We start from the raw sequence: 18621 nt of genomic DNA, 5'->3' as shown, positions 1-18621 counted from the left end.
AACAGTCTCCTGGCCACTGAAAGGTGCTGGATGTATGGTGTTTCGAAAAAGAAACAAAAGGAAAGACGAAAGGGACTAAAAACTCTTAGTAGTACAGGAGTTGCCTCCCCCAAAGCAACTTGTTTCAGAGCCTCTTACTTGCTTCCTCATTGAAGTTGTTCTCTCTCACCTCTCTTAAGACATAGTACAGAATTGAAAAGGAATGCAAGTACAGAAAGAAGACAAGGAATAGTTGCCTGTAGTATTTATTTGCCTATGAATGAAATGCTGCTGAGACGCCACCACATGAATCCCCTTTTCCCACTCCCCACTCTGCCATGGAGATTAGTCTGTGTGCTCCCATGCAGATATGGAGCCAGGGGGAGAGATCCCCTTCCTCCTCTTCCACCACCATTGCAAGGAGATGAGACAGGCAAATATTCTTTAGGCTGGATTTAGGCCTCAAAGCTCTGAAAAGGGTGCATTTCCGGTAGGGCAAAATAGGGTTGGGGAGGAATTTTTCAAGCATACAAGGTCAAACCACTCTGGAGAGTAACACAATAAGAGTATTTGCTTGGACTTATGGAACAATCTACATTTATTCAAGCCTGAGATGGTGGGGGAGGTTCAAGGGCCTCCCACGCTGGAAACTGTGCTTAGTGATTTGGCATCCTGAGAACTTAGCCAGACTAACAGAAGGAAGTCTAACCTACAAATGTGCTTCTGGGAGAATTCTTCCTACATATCCCAGTCCTGTTAAGAGTACAGGTGGCAGCCGGGCGCGGTGGCTCACGCCTGTAATCCTAGCTCTCTGGGAGGCCGAGGCGGGCGGATTGCTCGAGGTCAGGAGTTCGAAACCAGCCTGAGCAAGAGCGAGACCCCGTCTCTACTATAAAATAGAAAGAAATTAATTGGCCAACTAATATATATACAAAAAATTAGCCGGGCATGGTGGCGAATGCCTGTAGTCCCAGCTACTCGGGAGGCTGAGGCAGGAGGATTGCTTGAGCCAGGAGTTTGAGGTTGCTATGAGCTAGGCTGACGCCATGGCACTCACTCTAGCCTGGGCAACAAAGCGAGACTCTGTCTCAAAAAAAAAAAAAAAAAAAAAGAGTACAGGTGGCTACATATGCGGCAGCCAGATGGCTTCCATTTCACTCAGAATATGAGGTGGTGGGGACAGGAGAGATGAGTCTCCCTGCTACTATATACTGTAACAGAGGGAATGGCCTAAAAAATGGCAAAAATATTTTCCGTCTCTTTAAGACATCCTCCATTCCGTTTTGAAAACTAAAGCCTGCATCCCTGCCTCAGGCCAGTGGTTGGAGGGATAGGGTAAGTGTTTTGTTATGTGTGCAACAGAAGATGGCCCAGCCATGACCTGGTAAAGGGAGGGCCTAGGCAGAAGACACGGGATTATCTTCAGCGGAGATGGGACAGATCTGAATCATCAGATGTAACTGGACAGCAATTGCCTGAAGCTGAATGGTCATCCTTAAAAAACTCTGCATTTCTCATTATTCTTAGGAGAATGGTATTTCAGACAGGAGTCTCTATCCTTCTCATTCACCATCAGCATAATAAAATTTCTCTCTTCTCCTCCTTAAGTCTGTAATCATCAGGGAAATGCAACTCAAAACCACAATGAGATATCATCTAACTCCAGTGAGAATAGGTTTTATCAAAAAATCCCCAAACAACAAATGTTGACATGGATGCGGAGAAATAGGAACCCTATACACTATTGGTGGGACTGAAAACTAGTACAACCTCTATAAAAAGTAGTATGGAGATACCTCAGAGAACTAAAAGTAGACCTACCATTTGATCCAGCAATCCCACTTCTAGGTATTTACCCATAGGAAAAAAGGAAATTTTATAAAAAAGATACCCACATCAGAATGTTTATAGCAGCCCAATTCACAATTGCGAAGATGTGGAAACAACTCATGTGCACATCAATTCATGAGTAGACTAATAAAACGTGGCATATGTATACCATGGAGTACTACTCAGCCATAAAAAGGGTGAACTAATACATTTTGTATTAACTTGAATGGAACTGGAGACCATTCTCCTAAGTAAAGTATCAAAAGAATGGAAAGACAAACACCACATGTACTTACCATTAAATTGGTACTAATCAAATAACACTTATGTGCACATACGGAAATAAAAAAAACTCATTGGAAATCAAGCAGATGGCAGCAGGAAGGTGGGGATGAATACATGCACACCTAACAGGTACAATGGGTGTTGTTGGGTGATAGGCACACTTATAACTTTGACTCAACTGCACAAAAGCAAAGTATGTAACCAAAAAGCTTATACTCCTGTAATACTCCAAAATAAAATAAATAAACAAAAATTTTTAAACAAAGAAAAAAAACTATTTTTAAAATCAGGTATAGGCCAGGCGTGGTGGCTCACGCCTGTAATCCTAGCACTCTGGGAGGCCGAGGCAGGCAGATTGCTCGAGGTCAGGAGTTCGAAACCAGCCTGAGCGAGACCCCGTCTCTACTAAAAATAGAAAGAAATTTATTGACCAACTAAAAATATATATACAAAAAATTAGCTGGGCATGGTGGTGCATGCCTGTGGTCCCAGCAACTTGGGAGGCTGAGGCAGGAGGATCGCTTGAGCCCAGGAGTTTGAGGTTGCTGTGAGCTAGGCTGATGCCACGGCATTCACTCTAGCCAGGGCAACAAAGTGAGACTCTATCTCAAAAAAAAAAAAAAAAATCAGGTATATATTTTTCTGTGCTTTAAATTGTTCTTAAAAATCAGGTCAGGATTTCAAAACCAGCCTGGGCAAGAGCGAGACCCCCATTCTCTACTATAAATAGAAATAAATTAATTGGCCAACTAAAAATATATAGAAAAAATGAGCCGGGCATGGTGGCGCATGCCTGTAGTCCCAGCTATTCGGGAGGCTGAGGCAGGAGGATCGCTTGAGCCCAGGAGTTTGAGGTTGCTGTGAGCTAGGCTGACGCCACAGCACTCACTCTAGCCTGAGCAACAAAGCGAGACTCTGTCTCAAAAAAAAAAACAAGTAGTATGTTTAGAAACAAATTCATAATGACACAAAATATCCTTTGTATTAAAGTAAATCAATGTTCTGGCGTGCGGTGGCTCATGCCTGTAATCCTAGCATTGGGAGGCCAAGGCGGGCGGATTGCTCAAGGTCAGGAGTTTGAAATCAGCCTGAGCAAGAGCAAGACCCTGTCTCTACTATAAATAGAAAGAAATTAGTTGACCAACTAATATATACAGAAAAAATTAGCCAGGCATGGTAGTGCATGCCTATAATCCCAGCTACTTGGGAGGCTAAGGCAGCAGGATTGCTTGAGCCTAGGAGTTTGAGGTTGCTGTGAGCTAGCCTGACGCCATAGTACTCACTGTAGCTTGGGCAACAAAGCAAGACTCTGTCTCAAAAAAATAAAATAAAATAAAATAAAATAAATAAAGTAAATCAATGTTCTTAATTTGGCTCAAATTTGTATTATTTTCTGTATGTCTAAATAGTAATTACTTAAATTTTAAATAATATGCAGCTTTATGAAAGACTTTAATTTCTCATATTTAAAAAATCATTCCTGATATAGTCAAAGATCTTAAAACAAATGCTTAAATAACTAAGTGATCACATTGAAATCAGTTTTTTTTTCCAGGAATATTTCAATGGGAGTTAGGGGCTTGAGATTATGTAAATAATCAAACACTTCCTCTTACCCTATGCAACGGGGACAACTCAGTTGGAAACACTTCTTTGAATGGAGCTCAGAATGGGGACCTGTTAGGGGAGAGAAAGAAAAACAGCTCTTGACAACCATACACCAAGTTAACCCATTAATATCCGTCTTCCTGGGGATTAACAGTCAGGCTGGTTTGGCCTGAAACTATGAAATCAAAGGAGGGCGGGAGTTTTCCTGTGGCCCTTCCAAGATTCTTCCAGGAAGCAAAGCCTACTTTAAAGCCACAGGAGAATCACTATTCTATAGTCAATGGTCTTTAAATAGTCTTCTGCTCCAATTCAAATTAATATTATCTTCAGAGTATACATCAAATTAGTTGGCCCCCTTCTATTTCAAGTGAGAAAAGAAATTACTTTGTCTTTTATGGGTTCAATTTATTCCCAGAACACAGGGAGATGAACTAGCAGACAATCAGAGGGTATTGCACCATGACTGTTTGAATTTCTTAAGGCATACAGACATACCCTTCTCTGAAATTAAAAAAAACAAAAACAAAAAAACCTATAGAATGAAATGGAAAGATCAGCTCCACAACCCAAAACAGGGAGAGAAATAATTTCAACATGTATAAAATAATTAGAAGAAATTCAATAGTTACTGAATAACTATCATAAGCAAAGCAAGTCAGCAAATGCCACTTGCAATATTCCAGAGGCTGAAAAATAATAATGTATTATTAGAAATAGGATAAAAACTGTCAAATACAGATATCAGCTCTCTAATTGAGGATATCCAGTCAAGATTCTGCCATGAAAATTACATATGTTCATAAGCACAAAAATAAAAATAAACAGTAAGCACTCCGTCAAAACTCAATGATATTTCAATCATACCAAATTTTCCCGGCAGGTGTTCTTTCTAAAAAGATTTGTTACGTTCACTCTTCTTCAGTTTTATATAACAAGCTATCTTTCTTTGAGCTGTTTGTCATTGTGCATGTGTGTGTGCTTTCTGGTGAAAATGAGGTGTAAGACCTCTAAATTCTTCATACAACTTCTATCTATATATTTTTGAATAGATTATCAATTTTTAAAAACATTATTAATTAGACACACCAAATGTATGTTCTTATGTGTTATTAGTTGGCATTGAGGAGTTTCTAGAAATTACTAAAACATTGTAAGTCATTTATAGATATCATCTGACACTGAGGTGGCATATAAATCAAGTGGATTGCACAATTGATGCCCAAATAGGAATTTATTTTTTGTTAAAATAGTATTTATTGATCAGGTGCCAACTATAACAGGAATTCTCACGAGCTTCATACTGAATCTGTAGGCTTTTCTCTGTCATCAAAATACAGGAAATATTTCACCACTTGCCATTTGTAAAAATGAAAGTAATAACAAATATAAAATCCATATAGAAAAGAATAGAAAAGGGAAGCCAAAAGTAATCTCTAGCTCTTTCAAAGTCAAAAATATGACTTTGAACTGAGGCTTATTACAAAAAGAAAGAAAGAAAGAAAAAATTTTAAAAATTAAAAATTCAAAGTCAAAAATAATCCCTTTTGGGAAGAAAAAATTTTTAAGTCCAAGGCAAATTAGCTAATGCTTTTTTTTTTTTTCACTTTGCTAGAAGGTATAAAATTAGCATTATTTTCAAGGGCTATATGCCATATTACTAATATAAATACATGCTTTTTAGAGAATGATTACTACAGTACCATGAAACAGACAAAACCAAGCAAAGGTTTTTGCACATATCACACAAATATAAATTTGAAAACTTGTTTTTACCAAAATTATACAAAAAACCTTAACTTCATTCATGTTGACGTCAAATAACAACCTTGGCTCTTTGTTTTCCCTTCCAAAACAGGCCTCTTGTGCCTTAGTGCTATTACATTTTACTTGGCTTAATCTATAACTGGAGAAAGGCTGAAATAATCATCTGTGTGATCTAAAAAAAAAATCCCACTCTTCTATGAACTACACTGTGGGAAAAGAGAGAGGCAGTGGCCTGGCACTGATGACCATCAAACAGAAATTGGGAACTAAACCAATGAACCCTGAAAAACTAGTGATTTGACAGAAAACTTTCTATAGTAGCTGAGAAACCAATTACACTTTATATAAAATTTATGTTGTTGAGCTACTGCATCAATAGGAGCAGCTGCCTACCACCTAGTTTCTTTTTTTCTTTTTTCTTTTTTTTTTTTTCTTGAGACAGAGTCTCACTCTGTTGCCCAGGCTAGAGCGCTGTGGCGTCAGCCTAGGTTATAGAAACCTCCACCTAACTCCTGGGCTCAGGCAATCCTCCTGCCTCAGCCTCCCGAGTAGCTGGGACTACAGGCATGCGCCACCATGCCCAGCTAATTTTTTTTCTATATATTTTAAGTTGTCCAGATAATTTCTTTCCATTTTTTTTTTAGTAGAGACGGGATCTGGCTCTTCAGGCTGGTCTCGAACTCCTGAGCTCAAACGATCCACCAGCCTTGGCCTCCCAGAGTGCTAGAATTATAGGTGTGAGCCACCGTGCCAGGCCCCGCCTAGTTTCTTATGTGAGAAAATAACTCTTTCTTTGTTAGCCACTGTTTATCAGATATTCTTTTACTTGGAGCCAGCAGTCTTTCTGCATTGCCCTAAAAGAGTTCATATGCTACTGAGAAAACATGATCAGATGCCCAAAGTAGGTGACAGGCTGTAAATAAAAGATATCTCTCTTATCTTAATTAAGGGGAATGGTACCCACCCTCTAGCCCCCTGCAATATTCTGATGATCAGAGCCTGGCTGTTTGCTGAAAGAAAGGGCTATTGATCTCTCAAAACATTTATTTGAATGAGTTTATGCAGAGAAGTGCTCTTACTTTTGGTTGAAGGACAGGGAATGAATGTGTGTGTTGTATGTATGCATGCATGTGTGTGTACAGGGTGATGATAGTAAAGGTATGGCATGGTGAATACTGTCCTTCACTTCCATCCACATAAAGTGGTTAATTTCATCAGAGACTTTGTGATATAATGAATACAATCAGTGCTGCCTCAAGAACCATGTGACAAAATATGACACAGTGGTGGCCTCACTGCTGCAGTTCAAGCCAGCCCAGCTCTGACTCTTCAGGGTGCCATTTGGGGATCACTGAGAGATAATCCTCAAAACACCAACAGAGAGCCTTTCATGGAGGGTATCAGCAGCAGTGGAAGTGACAGGCAACCCTACTGCAAGCGATGTTCAGGCATCAGACTTTTAGAGAAGGTTTAAGTGTTTAACAAAGACAGACTGTACAGTGAAATAGCTCTTGGAGAATCCTGGAAATTCTGGTAGTAGGTAAGAAATTTTCAGGAGTCTGGAGGTCCTGTAAGAGCAGATGGGGCTAAATTTGCATTGTTAATATAACTAAACTCTAGTTCATAGCCCAAGCTGCCCAACCTGGTGAAGGCTACAAAGAAAGTGATTTTTTTGGCTAACATATGATTTAACTCTTCATCCAATTCAAGTTGCCATTGGTGGTATTGAGGAGACTTTCCCATTAAGAGAACTGGACAAGAGAGAGAAGGATCATTCAAACAACAACAAAGCAAGAGAATGCTTATTGAAACTTGAATAATCGGGAGTATATTCTTTGATCAAAGGGAATAAAGTTTATTCTTCTTTGAGTTCATATTAACAACATAGTTTAGTAACTGTTTTGTTGGAAGGGTAGTCTCTTTTCCCCTCCATACTCCAAGACTCTGTGCAAAATATTAATATGTCTTCACTTCACTCTTCCCTGATGCTTTCCCTTCTTTACTTCTTTCAACCTTTTTATCAGCCCCCTTTCTTTCTCTCTCTCCCTTCCTCAGTAAAGTAACAAGAACAAAAACATCAACCAACAAATTAACAAAGATTAATATTTACTGAATACTTTTTGTATGTAGGATATTGTGCTAAGCACTACAGATTTTTTCCAAATAAAATCAAAGCTCTATTAAATGATCTCCACTTAAACCATTAGATTAACCAATGCTCTCCATTCCTCTATAAAACACACTGATGCCCATAGCATCTAAACATTTACAAATGGGTTATGTCAAGACAAACCTGAGCAAGAGCAAGACCCCATCTCTACAAAAAAATAGAAACATTAGCCAGGTGTGGTAGTGCACACCTGTAGTCCCAGCTACTCAGGAGGCTGAGGCAGGAGGATCATTTGAGCCCAGTATTGTGAGGTTGCAGTGAGTTAAGATCATGCCACTGCACTCTAGCCCGAATGACAGAGCAAGACACTGTCTCGAAAACAAAACAGAGCAAAAACCAAAAAACGAATGGGCTATATCATAGTATACCTGCATACTTATGTTACCTCTAGCTGAGTTATAACTACCAAGAGCCATTCAATCATTCCCTTAATAGTGTCTGAGTGCCTACTAAGTGACGGGCACTGTTCTAGGAACTGGAAGCACAGCAGTCAATAAACAGAACAGACAAAATTCCTGTCCTTATAAAGCTTACATAAAAATCATTTGTTTTAGTTTCCCAAACTCTTAACAAATTATTCTTGCTAATGTAATTAGGTAACTTAAATTTTATATACTTTATTAAGTGTAAGTGAAAATGATATTTTTTCCTATCAAAAATAAAATTGATACTTAAAATGGGTAAAGTGGTAAATTTTGTTATGTATATTTTACCACAATTAAAAAAATAAAGTTAAAAGACAAATTATTGCCACAAATGACCATGGCAAGAAAACTGGAATATATTATATAAATACAGAAGCATTCTAAACTCATATTGTTTCACAAGTGTCCTCAAGTTACACGTTTTCTTTAACAAAAACCAAAAAATTGTTGATTTTGCATTATGAGACGTATTTATATAAAAAAACAAACTAGAACTCTCAACAGCAGATGCATGGCCTTGGCACAGCATCAAAAGATTGGCTAATGATTGTATAATGATAGGTTTTTAGTAAAAATAAAATGCTTGAGTCATATATATATAATATTTTATAGTTCTCTATTTTAACTTTTTAGAGTAGCTGAAGAACTACTCATCCTAAGAGTTTCGACTCTCTAAGAAAAATTGCCTCTCTTCATGTTATTGTCAAATGTGGCAAGTTCAGCATTTCTCCTTTTAATGTGAATATCTTAAGTCTGGATTTGGCCTTAAACTGATAGCTAGTCTCTGTAGAGAATATCATTTTCCTTCTAAGTTTTCTATTAGACATTATAGAGGGAAATGTAAAAATTAAGGCAATAATAAACTACAAACAATTTTTTTTCAAAATGATGCCTTGTTTTATTGAACTCTCCAACTCCATCTAAAAAAACTTTTAATGATTGATTTTCTTGCACAGCAGTTTGATCCCACCAGACAGTGTGAAATCACTGTTTTTCAAACAACATAAATTAGAAAGTTTAACTTCTATCTTGGTCTCCACTTCTGGGAACCCTTCTGAAAAATCAAGATTAGCAGCCACGAACCCCAAGGCATGTCCCTGTGGGTCAGGATTAGAGCATATTCATATTAAATTACTTAGGTGTATGTTCTAACATGGCTCTGTTTCAAAAACCAGAAAGGTTGTGCTTATTTGCCTTACCGCCGTCAACCAAATTGAATAGGCAGTTACATAACTTGCCAGGACAAGTAGTAGGAATGAGTCAGAGACAGGACCAACCCTAGTAAAAATTGTGAATTAGGCAGTTTGACTTCAGTGCCACACCCCTTCAGTACTACATTTACTTCCCTGATCCTCTCCCTTGGTATCATCAGCCCTGAGGGTCACCTTCATGCCACATACCTCTCCTCCCACCAAATTCCTCTCTCTTTCTCTCTCTCTTCCACTCATCACCGAAACTGACTTCCCCCTCTTTCCTCCTTCCCTTTCATTAATTAAAATTTGCTGCTCCAGTATCTCTCTCCCTCAGGGTTTAAAGTGACAACTAACCTAATCTGATAAACAATCCACATTAATGTGTTAAGAGAGAAAGCTAGAAGGCAAAGTGAATTTTAACTAAGACCTTTTAAAGATAAACACCTTTGCAGTTTAACTCATTAATGACTAAAAGTGAGAATTTCCAGCCAAGGAATTTAGGTGAGGGAAACGTTTTGGTTCAGATAGAGCCTCAAAGCATCTGGCAAATCAAGTAGGAATAGGTGACTGCTTTTAGCCTAACATGTAGCCAGCCCTAACTATTAATAACTAGCCCTAATTAACTAGCCCTCATAGCCCTTGTCAGTGTGGGGACGGGGAAGAAGGGGAGGTGGAGTGGAAATGAGCTAAGTATCAAAAGAAAGTAGCTTAGCAAAGGAAAGTAGAAATTAATAGGAGCACCATACTTGACTTATTTCTGACTTACTATTTCATGGGGCTAGCTAGTCCTGGTACCAAAGAAATATTTTCCAAAGTTTATCTTCAGAATGAAAGAGATTATTTTTCAAACATTTTCTGACGTCTAAAACATTCACTAATTCCAAAAACCCATATAGTTTTCTGTTTCTGTTGTTTAATTTTTTAAAACAGTGCTTTAAAGCATACAGCTTTCAAACACATATTTCATTTGATCCTGCTGAATACTGAAAGAATACTACAGGCTGTCGAGTGTGGAACATATTAGCTATTCTTATTTCTGTCACTTTATAAATGAGGAAGATGATCAAAGGAGTTAGGTTGGCTTGCCAAGATTTGTACTAAGGTCTTCTGAATGCAAATGCAATGCTCTTTTCAATGTACTGAGCAACCAGGCTGCCTCCAAATGTTTAGAGCTATCTGTGCTATTGCTGTCATGTAATGCCACATCCCAGGGGAATTCTCAAATTTTTAAAAACTACCAAAAAAAAAAAAAAACCCACCTGTTTATTCAATGGAGGGTTTCTTCAATGAAGGTAATTGTAGTGCTATCTGGTTTTCATCACTGGGTTTTTTTTTTCCCCTAGCTAATTCTCGGTTAACTTGGAAGTGTTAGTATTGCCTCACAAAGTCTTCCTTAAGCACTGTCAGAGTCTGTGCTCCAATTACCTGCTCATGTTTTGGTGGATGACTTATCTTGCTTCTGCTTCTCGCCTGGGCAAAGTTCCCATCACAGTTCTTACTCTGCAAGCAAGAAAGGATAATGTGTTTCTGGCTTTAGAGTAAGGGAAAAACACTAACATAGTTGGTAAAAGCCAAAATACAAACATTTCACATTGAGATGAACACAAGAAGCCAGCTGGGAAAACATTACTATTTACAGATTTAGAGTAGCCCAGAATTCATTTGAGCCTTTGAGATAAAAGATGGTACTTTAAAATCATTGGCATTTAAAATACACAATTTTTTTTTTTTTTTTTTTTTTTTAGACAGAGTCTCTCTCTGTTGCCCAGGCTAGAGTGCCGTGGCATCAGCCTAGCTCACAGCAACCCCAAAGTCCTGGGCTCAAGCAATCCTCCTGCCTCAGCCTCCCAAGTAGCTGGGACTACAGGCATGCGCCACCATGCCCGGCTAATTTTTTCTATGCATTTTTAGTTGGCCAATTAATTTATTTCTATTTTTTAGTAGAAACTGGGTCTTGCTCTTGCTCAGTTCCAACTCAGGTTTCCAACTCCTGACCTTGAGCAATCTGCCCGCCTTGACCTCCCAGAGTGCTAGGATTACAGACCTGAGCCACAGCACCCAGCCCACAATCTTAACACGTTAGAGAGATATGGATCTCTTGGTGAATTTATCAAAACATGGATGAAGCAAGATGTAGTGGTGTGGATCTGTAGTCCCAGCTTCTAGGGAGGCTGAGGCAGAGGATCAGGAGGTTCAAGGCCTCAGTGCACTATGATTGCATCTGAGAATAGCCACTGCATTCAAGTCTAAGAAACATACTGAGACCCTTCCTTTAAAAAGAAAAAAAAAAAAAAGTAGTGATGCCTTCCCTAGAAAAAAGCACAAACACATCCTTGGAATACTGTGTTGGGGGTCCATTATGGGGTGGCCTATGAATCCCACATAAAATATTCCTGACTTAGCGTGTGTCACAGGATGGTCCCTAAGTGATGACATCCTGAGGCCCCATATGCCACTTGGAGCCCCATTAAATTTGTGTTCATGCCAGCTTTCCAATTTTCTTATTTTATTTTTTATTTTTGAGTCTCACTCTGTCACTCACACTAGAGTTCAGTGGCGGGCGTCGTCATAGCTCATTGCAACCTCAAACTCCCGGGCTCAAGCAATTCTCCTGCCTCAGCCTCCCAAGTAGCTGGGACTACAGGTGCATGACACCACACTCAGGTAATTTTTCTATTTTAGTGAAGACGGGTCTCACTCTTGCTCAAGCTGGTCTCAAACTTCTGAGCTCAAGCTATCCTCCCACCTGGGCCTCCCAGAGTGCTAGGATTACAGGTGTGAGCCACTGCACCTGGCAATATATGTACTTTTAAACAGAAGTCAGATCATATTAAAAATCATATTTGACTTTTTTCAATAGATAATGTTTTATGGTTTTAAGTTATTATAAGATTCTTTCGGGAAATGTAATTGATCCTGATCACTGACTCTTGGTCAACTTTTTTTTTTAAAAAAACAAAACCAGTTTAACAGTTTTTTGCAATATAAGCTTATGATTTATGCTTACTTTATAAGTGGAAATCAGGATTGTTTTAAAGATTTAAGGTTGGGTATTTTTGAACATTCATCTAGGATGTAACAGCAAAGTTGAGTAAAGTATAACTGTTAAACAAGTTCCAGCTTTTCTCAAGTTAGTTATATATTGTAGGATGTACTTAAGCAGTAAGTGTATTTGGGTTAAAGCAGTTGAATTACGTTAAATTCCACATGATATGCCACATGATATTGAACATTGTTTGGATGCATGTTGAAAGACATGCTTTTTTTATTTTATTATTTTATTTTTTTATTTCGGCATATTATGGGGGTACAGATTTTAAGGTTTCAATAAATGCCCATTTCCCCCCCTCCCCCCACAAGTCTGAGTCTCCAGCATGACCATCCCCCAGATAGTGCACATCTCACTCATTATGTATGTCTATACCCACGCCCCTCCCTCCTCCCACCTGCCCAATACCCTATTACTGCAGTACGTATGTGACCACTTAGGTGCTGTTCAGTTAATACCAATTTGCTGGTGAGTATATGTGGTGCTTGTTTTTCCATTCTTGGGAAACTTCACTTAATAGTATGGGTTCCAGCTCTAACCAGGAAAATATAAGATGTGCTACGTCACCATTGTTTCTTAGAGCTGAATAGTACTCCATGGTATACATATACCACATTTTATTAATCCATTCTTGGATTGATGGACACTTGGGCTGTTTCCACAGCCTTGCAATTATGAATTGTGCTGCTATAAACATTCGAGTGCAGGTGTCTTTTTTGTAGAAGACATGTTTTTTTGTAAAACTCAATATAGGAGCTGTGTCTACAATTAAAGTGAAACATTTTGGCATGTTTGTTAATTCTAGTTTCATTTAATAACCTGTAAGGCACGTAAGTTGAAGCTTTTTTTTTTTTTTTTAAGTTAATGGGGAAATTTGAGACGCAATACCAATACTTTAAGATTTTGGTCTTGGTGTTTGTACGAAATTCTGAGGCCTTGATTTAAATCTTTCATTGTATTGTGATTTCCTTTTAGATATATTGCACTAAGTGAAACTTGTCAAATAAATCTTTCTTTTAAAAACTGAAAAAAAAGATTCTTTTTATATTGTATTTTCTAATTGATTATGGTTTATACATGGGAAAGCTCTTGATTTTTGTATGAAAATTTTATAACCGCTTACCTTAACTCATCTTTTATTGATTGCTTCTAAGTTTTTCAGTTGATGCTTTGGGAGTTTTTATATCATTTGCAAACAAATGACAATCCTGATTTATTTGCAGTATTTAATTTCTTGTTTCTATTTCATATCTAATTGCAATGGCTATCATTTCCATTGTTACATAGTGTGATGGTGAGCATTCTTGCCTTGTTTCTAATTTCTTTTTTTTTTACTCCACTTTCCACTCTGCTCCTTGTTCCTGATTTCAATGGGAATAATTACAATGTTTTATTATAAAGGAAGTTGCTGGCTTTAGTGTAACATATATATATTAAAATATCTATTGCAAATTCTAATTTTTTTTTTTTTTTTTGAGACAGAGTCTCACTCCGTTCCCCAGGCTAGAGTGCCGTGGCGTCAGCCTAACTGACAGCAACTTCAAAGTCCTGGGCTCAAGCAATCCTTCTGCTTCAACCACCCGAGTAGCTGGGACTACAGGTATGTGCCACCATGCCCCACTAATTTTCTCCATATATTTTCACTTGGCCAACTAATTTGTTTCTATTTTTAGTAGAGACGGGGTCTCTACTGGTTTCAAACTCCTGACCTTGAGAGATCCTCCCACCTTGGCCTCTCATCGTGCCCAGCTCCAAATTCTAATTTTAATGAGGAATTATGCTGGATTTGACAAAATCCTTTTTCACATCAATTGAGACACTTATGCCGTTTTTCTTCTTTGACCTATTAATATAGTAAACTATATGAAAATTTTGTCTACTATTGAATCATTCCTATACTGGATACCTGAAATAATTTCTCTTAACTTTGGCATATCATTTGTATTGTGGTGCTGGGTTCTAGGTATTTGTTAGTATTTTATTTTGACTTTTACATTATATCCAAAAGGAGATTAACCCGTAGATTTCTCTTTTGTGGACTCTTTTATCAGGTTTTATTTTAAAAACAGCCTTTCAGTTCATCCAAAACAAAGGGATTACTAGTGAAAAAGCCTTGAGGGCAACCACCTGAAATGGCCTTAAATGCAAGGAAAAAAGAGAAAAAAAAAAGCTTACAACACTGTGGTGTGTCTACTTTTGCAGAGATTTACAATGTTATACTTTCTATACCCTCTTTCTGAACATGAATTCACAAGCAGGTATTACAGATATATATTGCTTTTCTTTCCAATAAAGACATAAACTTTCTTTCGGTGGCAAACAGAGGCAGATTTTCCATGAAAGTTTTTGTTCTTTCAAGCCTGCCTCTCCCACTCTTTCTTACTACCTCCCTGGTAGATGAACCAGAACACTGAAAAATGGGGGAAGGGCTGGAAAAGGGGCTCCCATCATTCATTTCTGTCTCCAGTCCAACTAGGCTGACCTTCTTGTTATTCACTTTCACCACTCATTCCTGCTGCTGCTCTTTAGTTTTTTGTTGTTTCTCTCAACTGTCTTTCCTCAGCTCTGCTTCTTCCATCCCTCTACCTACCCTTCAAAGCCCTCCTCCATGACCTGACTAAAGCCAGCCTATTCTGCATGCCAGACTTGTCTCTTACCTGCTACTGTACTCAAAAGTCTGGCTGTTCCTCTTAGCTACGCCCGTTTCAAGAGTGCTAGCTTTCTTTCTTAGACTCCAAGATTGGCTCCTCGAGGACAGGGACCTTATCTGAAAACTCTGTTTTGCGTTTTCCATTGTGTTTGGCCCCTGGTGCTGCGATCGCATTCTCCTTGCAAGGCATATTTTGACTCAAGACATCCATCACGGTTACTCACTTAGCAAACGGTATAATGAAAACTCAAGTGCTCGCCAATGGTAAATCGTTACTATTAATTCCCTCATTCGTCATGCATGCATGGCAGCCTCAGGGGGTAGGGAATTTAGGGTCCCAGCTCTGACTTTCTCCTGGAGAAGCCAGGTAGAGCCTCCCAGATGGCTCTATTTTGGAGCCAGCCATGAAATTCAGATGCACCTAAAAAGCTCAACACGGGGGGGGGGGGGGTCCCGGACTAAATTTACATCCACTCCACACCCGCTTTCCAGAGTGGACCCAGATTTACCTCAGACGTCCGAGAATAACCCCAAAACTTTCGAAACTCACGTCACAAGATACTACTTGCTCAGGAATTCGGAAAGCACTCTTCTTTTTTAGAAACCTGTCGAAACTCAAATCTTGCAGCTTGCAGCAGGGCACCGGCTACCTGGATTTCTACCAAGCTGTGGTGTGTCTACAAAAATGGAAGGTTTTTTTTTTTTTCAGATTATGTTAAACCTTTTCCTCAACTTTTTAAATGTAAGGATGGCCTCGGTTTCACAGGGAACATGACGAGACCGGTATTGGCATGCTTTTTTTTTTTTTTTTTCAAAAATTACGAGAACTTGAGTTTTCCTCAGGGAACCTGGGGGGGGGGGTAGGGTGTGTGCGGCCACCACACCTTTCAAGATGACTTTGTAACTGTGGGAAAACTCACCGAGCTGTTGGCGTCGACCCCGCCATTTCTAAGTCGCTATATTGCGGCAGGGGGCTGGCAAAGCCCCGCTTTTTTTTCTCTCTCTCTCTCTCTCTCTCCCCTTCTCCTCACCCTTTCCTGAAAAGCCCCACATCGCCCGGGTGAGAGAGAACATGGAACCGAGGCCGCGAGGCAGCGGAGGGGGATGGGGGGAGGGGCCGTTCAGTCTGACAGGGAAGAGCGAGCAGTTGCGAATTTTTCCGCTTTCCCCCTCACTCCCCAGCGTCAGAAAGTTACTTTGCCGGAGCTGGAAGTGTGGGCGCCGCCGGCTGCACTTCCCACTTGGCCTGAGAGTCGGAGCCCACCGCGCAAGGGGTGAGGAACTTTCCGGCGCGGCGGCGGCGGCTATCAACCTGAGCGTCTGGTTTAGTCAGAGGAACGCGAAAAAGCCAGGCCCAAGGCACCGGTTGTCATGGGAACCCGGGGCGCTGGTCTCTCCGCACCACCACCACCGCCCCCCCTCCAGCCCCTAGAGACCTCGTCCTCAGGGAGGGGGCGGGGCTGGAGGCAAGGCCGGCCAATGAGATGGAGGGGAGCTCACGGTCGAAGATCTGTGGTCCTCCCGGAGCCCGGGAAGGGTTGAGTGACAGGGCCGGGGGGCGGGGCCGGCGCGGCCGCCTGAGGTGGAGCCGGAGCGGTGCGAGCGAGCTTCAGCGGCCGCGCTGAGGCGAGGGTGACACACACCATGCTCACGGCCCCTAGAGACCGTCGTGCGGGCGAGCCGCGCTGCCTAGCTCCCCGGGCCGCCTCGGCGGCGGCGCTTAGAGTCCGCTGCCGGAGTTGAGCCGTCGGCGCCCGAGGATTCTGACGGCGCCCTCAGAGGGGCGCGAGAGCGCGGCGGGGCCGGGGCGCTCTGGGGTCAAGGCGGTCGGCGGGGTCGCCTCCGGAGGGGCGTTTCCGAGGCGAGGAGGAGGAGGAGATGCTGCTCTTCTTCTTCCCCTCCCCAGGCTCCTTCTCCAGCTCCTTCAGCCCACGCCCGCAGCCGCTTGGGGGAGAAGAGGTGGTGGCGGCTCTCGGCGGCCGCCGGCGGCCCGCCCCGACGCCGCGTCCCCGCAGCCCCCGCGCGGCGCCCCAGTAGCAGCAGGACGCGGTCTCCGGACGAGCCGGTAAGCGCCGGGCGGCCCCGGGCTCCGTCCGGGCTGCGTGTGCGTGCAGAGGTGCAAAACCTGCCTTCCTCCTCTCCCTGCTGTTGCGCCAGCCACGGGGTCCCCCAACTTTTAAACAGAGGCGGCGGGGGGGAGGGGGCGGTTCACTGTCCCTCAGACCGTTGGAGGGCCGGACTATAGCTTAAAAAAAAAACCAAAAACTATGAACAAACTCCTATGCACACACTGCACATATCTTTATTTTGAAGTGAAAACAAACAAACAAACAAAAAAAAAAAAAAACGGGCAGAAACCCCCGCCTGTGCGTGGCCCCGCGCCGGCCGTAGTTTGAGGACGCCGGCGCGGCAGCCCCGCCACCCCAGCGCTTCTCCCGCCCGGGTCGGTGGAAGGAACTTTTCCCTGGGTTTTGGCGGCGGGGTGTTTCCGTGCGGTGCGGTGTGGGGGTGGGGTGGCTGGAATGGGGACGGAGGGGGATGAAGTCTCAGCTGCTCCTGAGGGAGACCTGTGTCCTCCGCGGGATTCTGGGGACGGGGAACCCCAGAGAGAAAGGGGTGGGGGTGGGGGGGTGCAGCGTGCACGGTGGTGGGGCGATGAGTAGGGAGTGACACTGCCCCGCCGCGTGTGCTCAGACGCGCAGCTCTGCTCCGCGCGTGCCCGGGGAAGGGCTCCCGGAATCTGTTTCTAATTTCTGTAAAATGATTGTGGAGATGGTGTGGTGGTTAGAGGCCGCCCAGAAGAATGTGTCTGTGTAAGGCCTCGGAGAAGACGGGGTGGGGGGTTGGGGAAGAGGGGGCCAGAGGGAGAGACACTGCCTGCCTGATGCAAGCCCTTTTATTGCTTTCCTTCTTCTCCTTGGTCAAGTTAACACTCGACACCACCTCCCCCCCCATCCCCTGCACACACACACACACACACACACACACACACACACACACCACCCCCGCCAATTACATGACAGTGTAAGTGCAAAAAAGCTGCAAAGCTAAAGTTAAACCAAAGTCCAGAAAATTCTTAAAGAAGTTTAATTTTCCTCTGTTGTGACTCTATAATGGAAAAGGGAGGGTGGGGAGAAATATCACTCGAGAGATTTACAGCGACCCGGTTTTCATTGACCTTAGACGGGTGTGATCGGCACCCCCCCCCCCACACACACACACACTTCCGACTAATCTGTTGGGCTGTCCTGTGTCTTTTCGGTTTAATTGCATCTTTGAAACAACAAACGCGGTGACTTCATAGGGAAGCTGCCTTGGAGCTGAGTTTACCTCTCAGAAAATGGGGCAATCGGGTTTGTTTTCAAGGCGGGACCTAAACAAAATGTAGGACACCCGATCTGTGGGATTATCTGTGGGATGAAGGGCGCTGGTAACTAATTAGCAAGATTTCATTTTTCCCCTTGCCCCCAGCAAGATTTTAAAATTTGTTACTAGAGAGTTTACTAAAGGGTGGGGAAAAAAAAATAAAAGTCGCTGTATTATGAAACAGGCGTTGGTATTTTCCCAAATTCTTGATGACTGGGTTGGCAGGGTCCAGGTGAAATGTTGCTTCATGTTCATTGGCTGCTTGTGGTGGTGCTGGGATACAAATTATTTCTCCTTTTAAT

General features: G+C 41.8%; 2 protein-coding genes across 9 annotated transcripts in view; one reads left to right on the top strand and one right to left on the bottom strand.

The window, feature by feature from the left end:
- The window catches only part of MAPK10 (mitogen-activated protein kinase 10), a 311726-nt gene extending 295838 nt beyond the window's left edge, over positions 1 to 15888 (bottom strand). Inside the window, exons 1-3 of the mRNA XM_075998722.1 lie at positions 15874 to 15888; positions 10680 to 10754; positions 3711 to 3771 (exon numbers count right to left, since the gene is read on the bottom strand). The gene's annotated coding sequence lies outside the window, so the exon portion shown is untranslated. The remainder of the gene's footprint in view (positions 1 to 3710; positions 3772 to 10679; positions 10755 to 15873) is intronic.
- A 595-nt stretch (positions 15889 to 16483) lies between these two features.
- The window catches only part of PTPN13 (protein tyrosine phosphatase non-receptor type 13), a 174388-nt gene continuing 172250 nt past the window's right edge, over positions 16484 to 18621 (top strand). For all 8 annotated transcript variants that reach the window (XM_075998654.1, XM_075998656.1, XM_075998655.1 and 5 more), the window contains exon 1: positions 16484 to 17018. The gene's annotated coding sequence lies outside the window, so the exon portion shown is untranslated. The remainder of the gene's footprint in view (positions 17019 to 18621) is intronic.

This window comes from Microcebus murinus, chromosome 29 (assembly GCF_040939455.1).
Source record: "Microcebus murinus isolate Inina chromosome 29, M.murinus_Inina_mat1.0, whole genome shotgun sequence".
NCBI lineage: Eukaryota > Metazoa > Chordata > Mammalia > Primates > Cheirogaleidae > Microcebus > Microcebus murinus.
The sequence above is the reverse complement of the archived record's forward strand: the minus strand, read 5'-3'. Positions and strand labels throughout refer to the sequence as shown.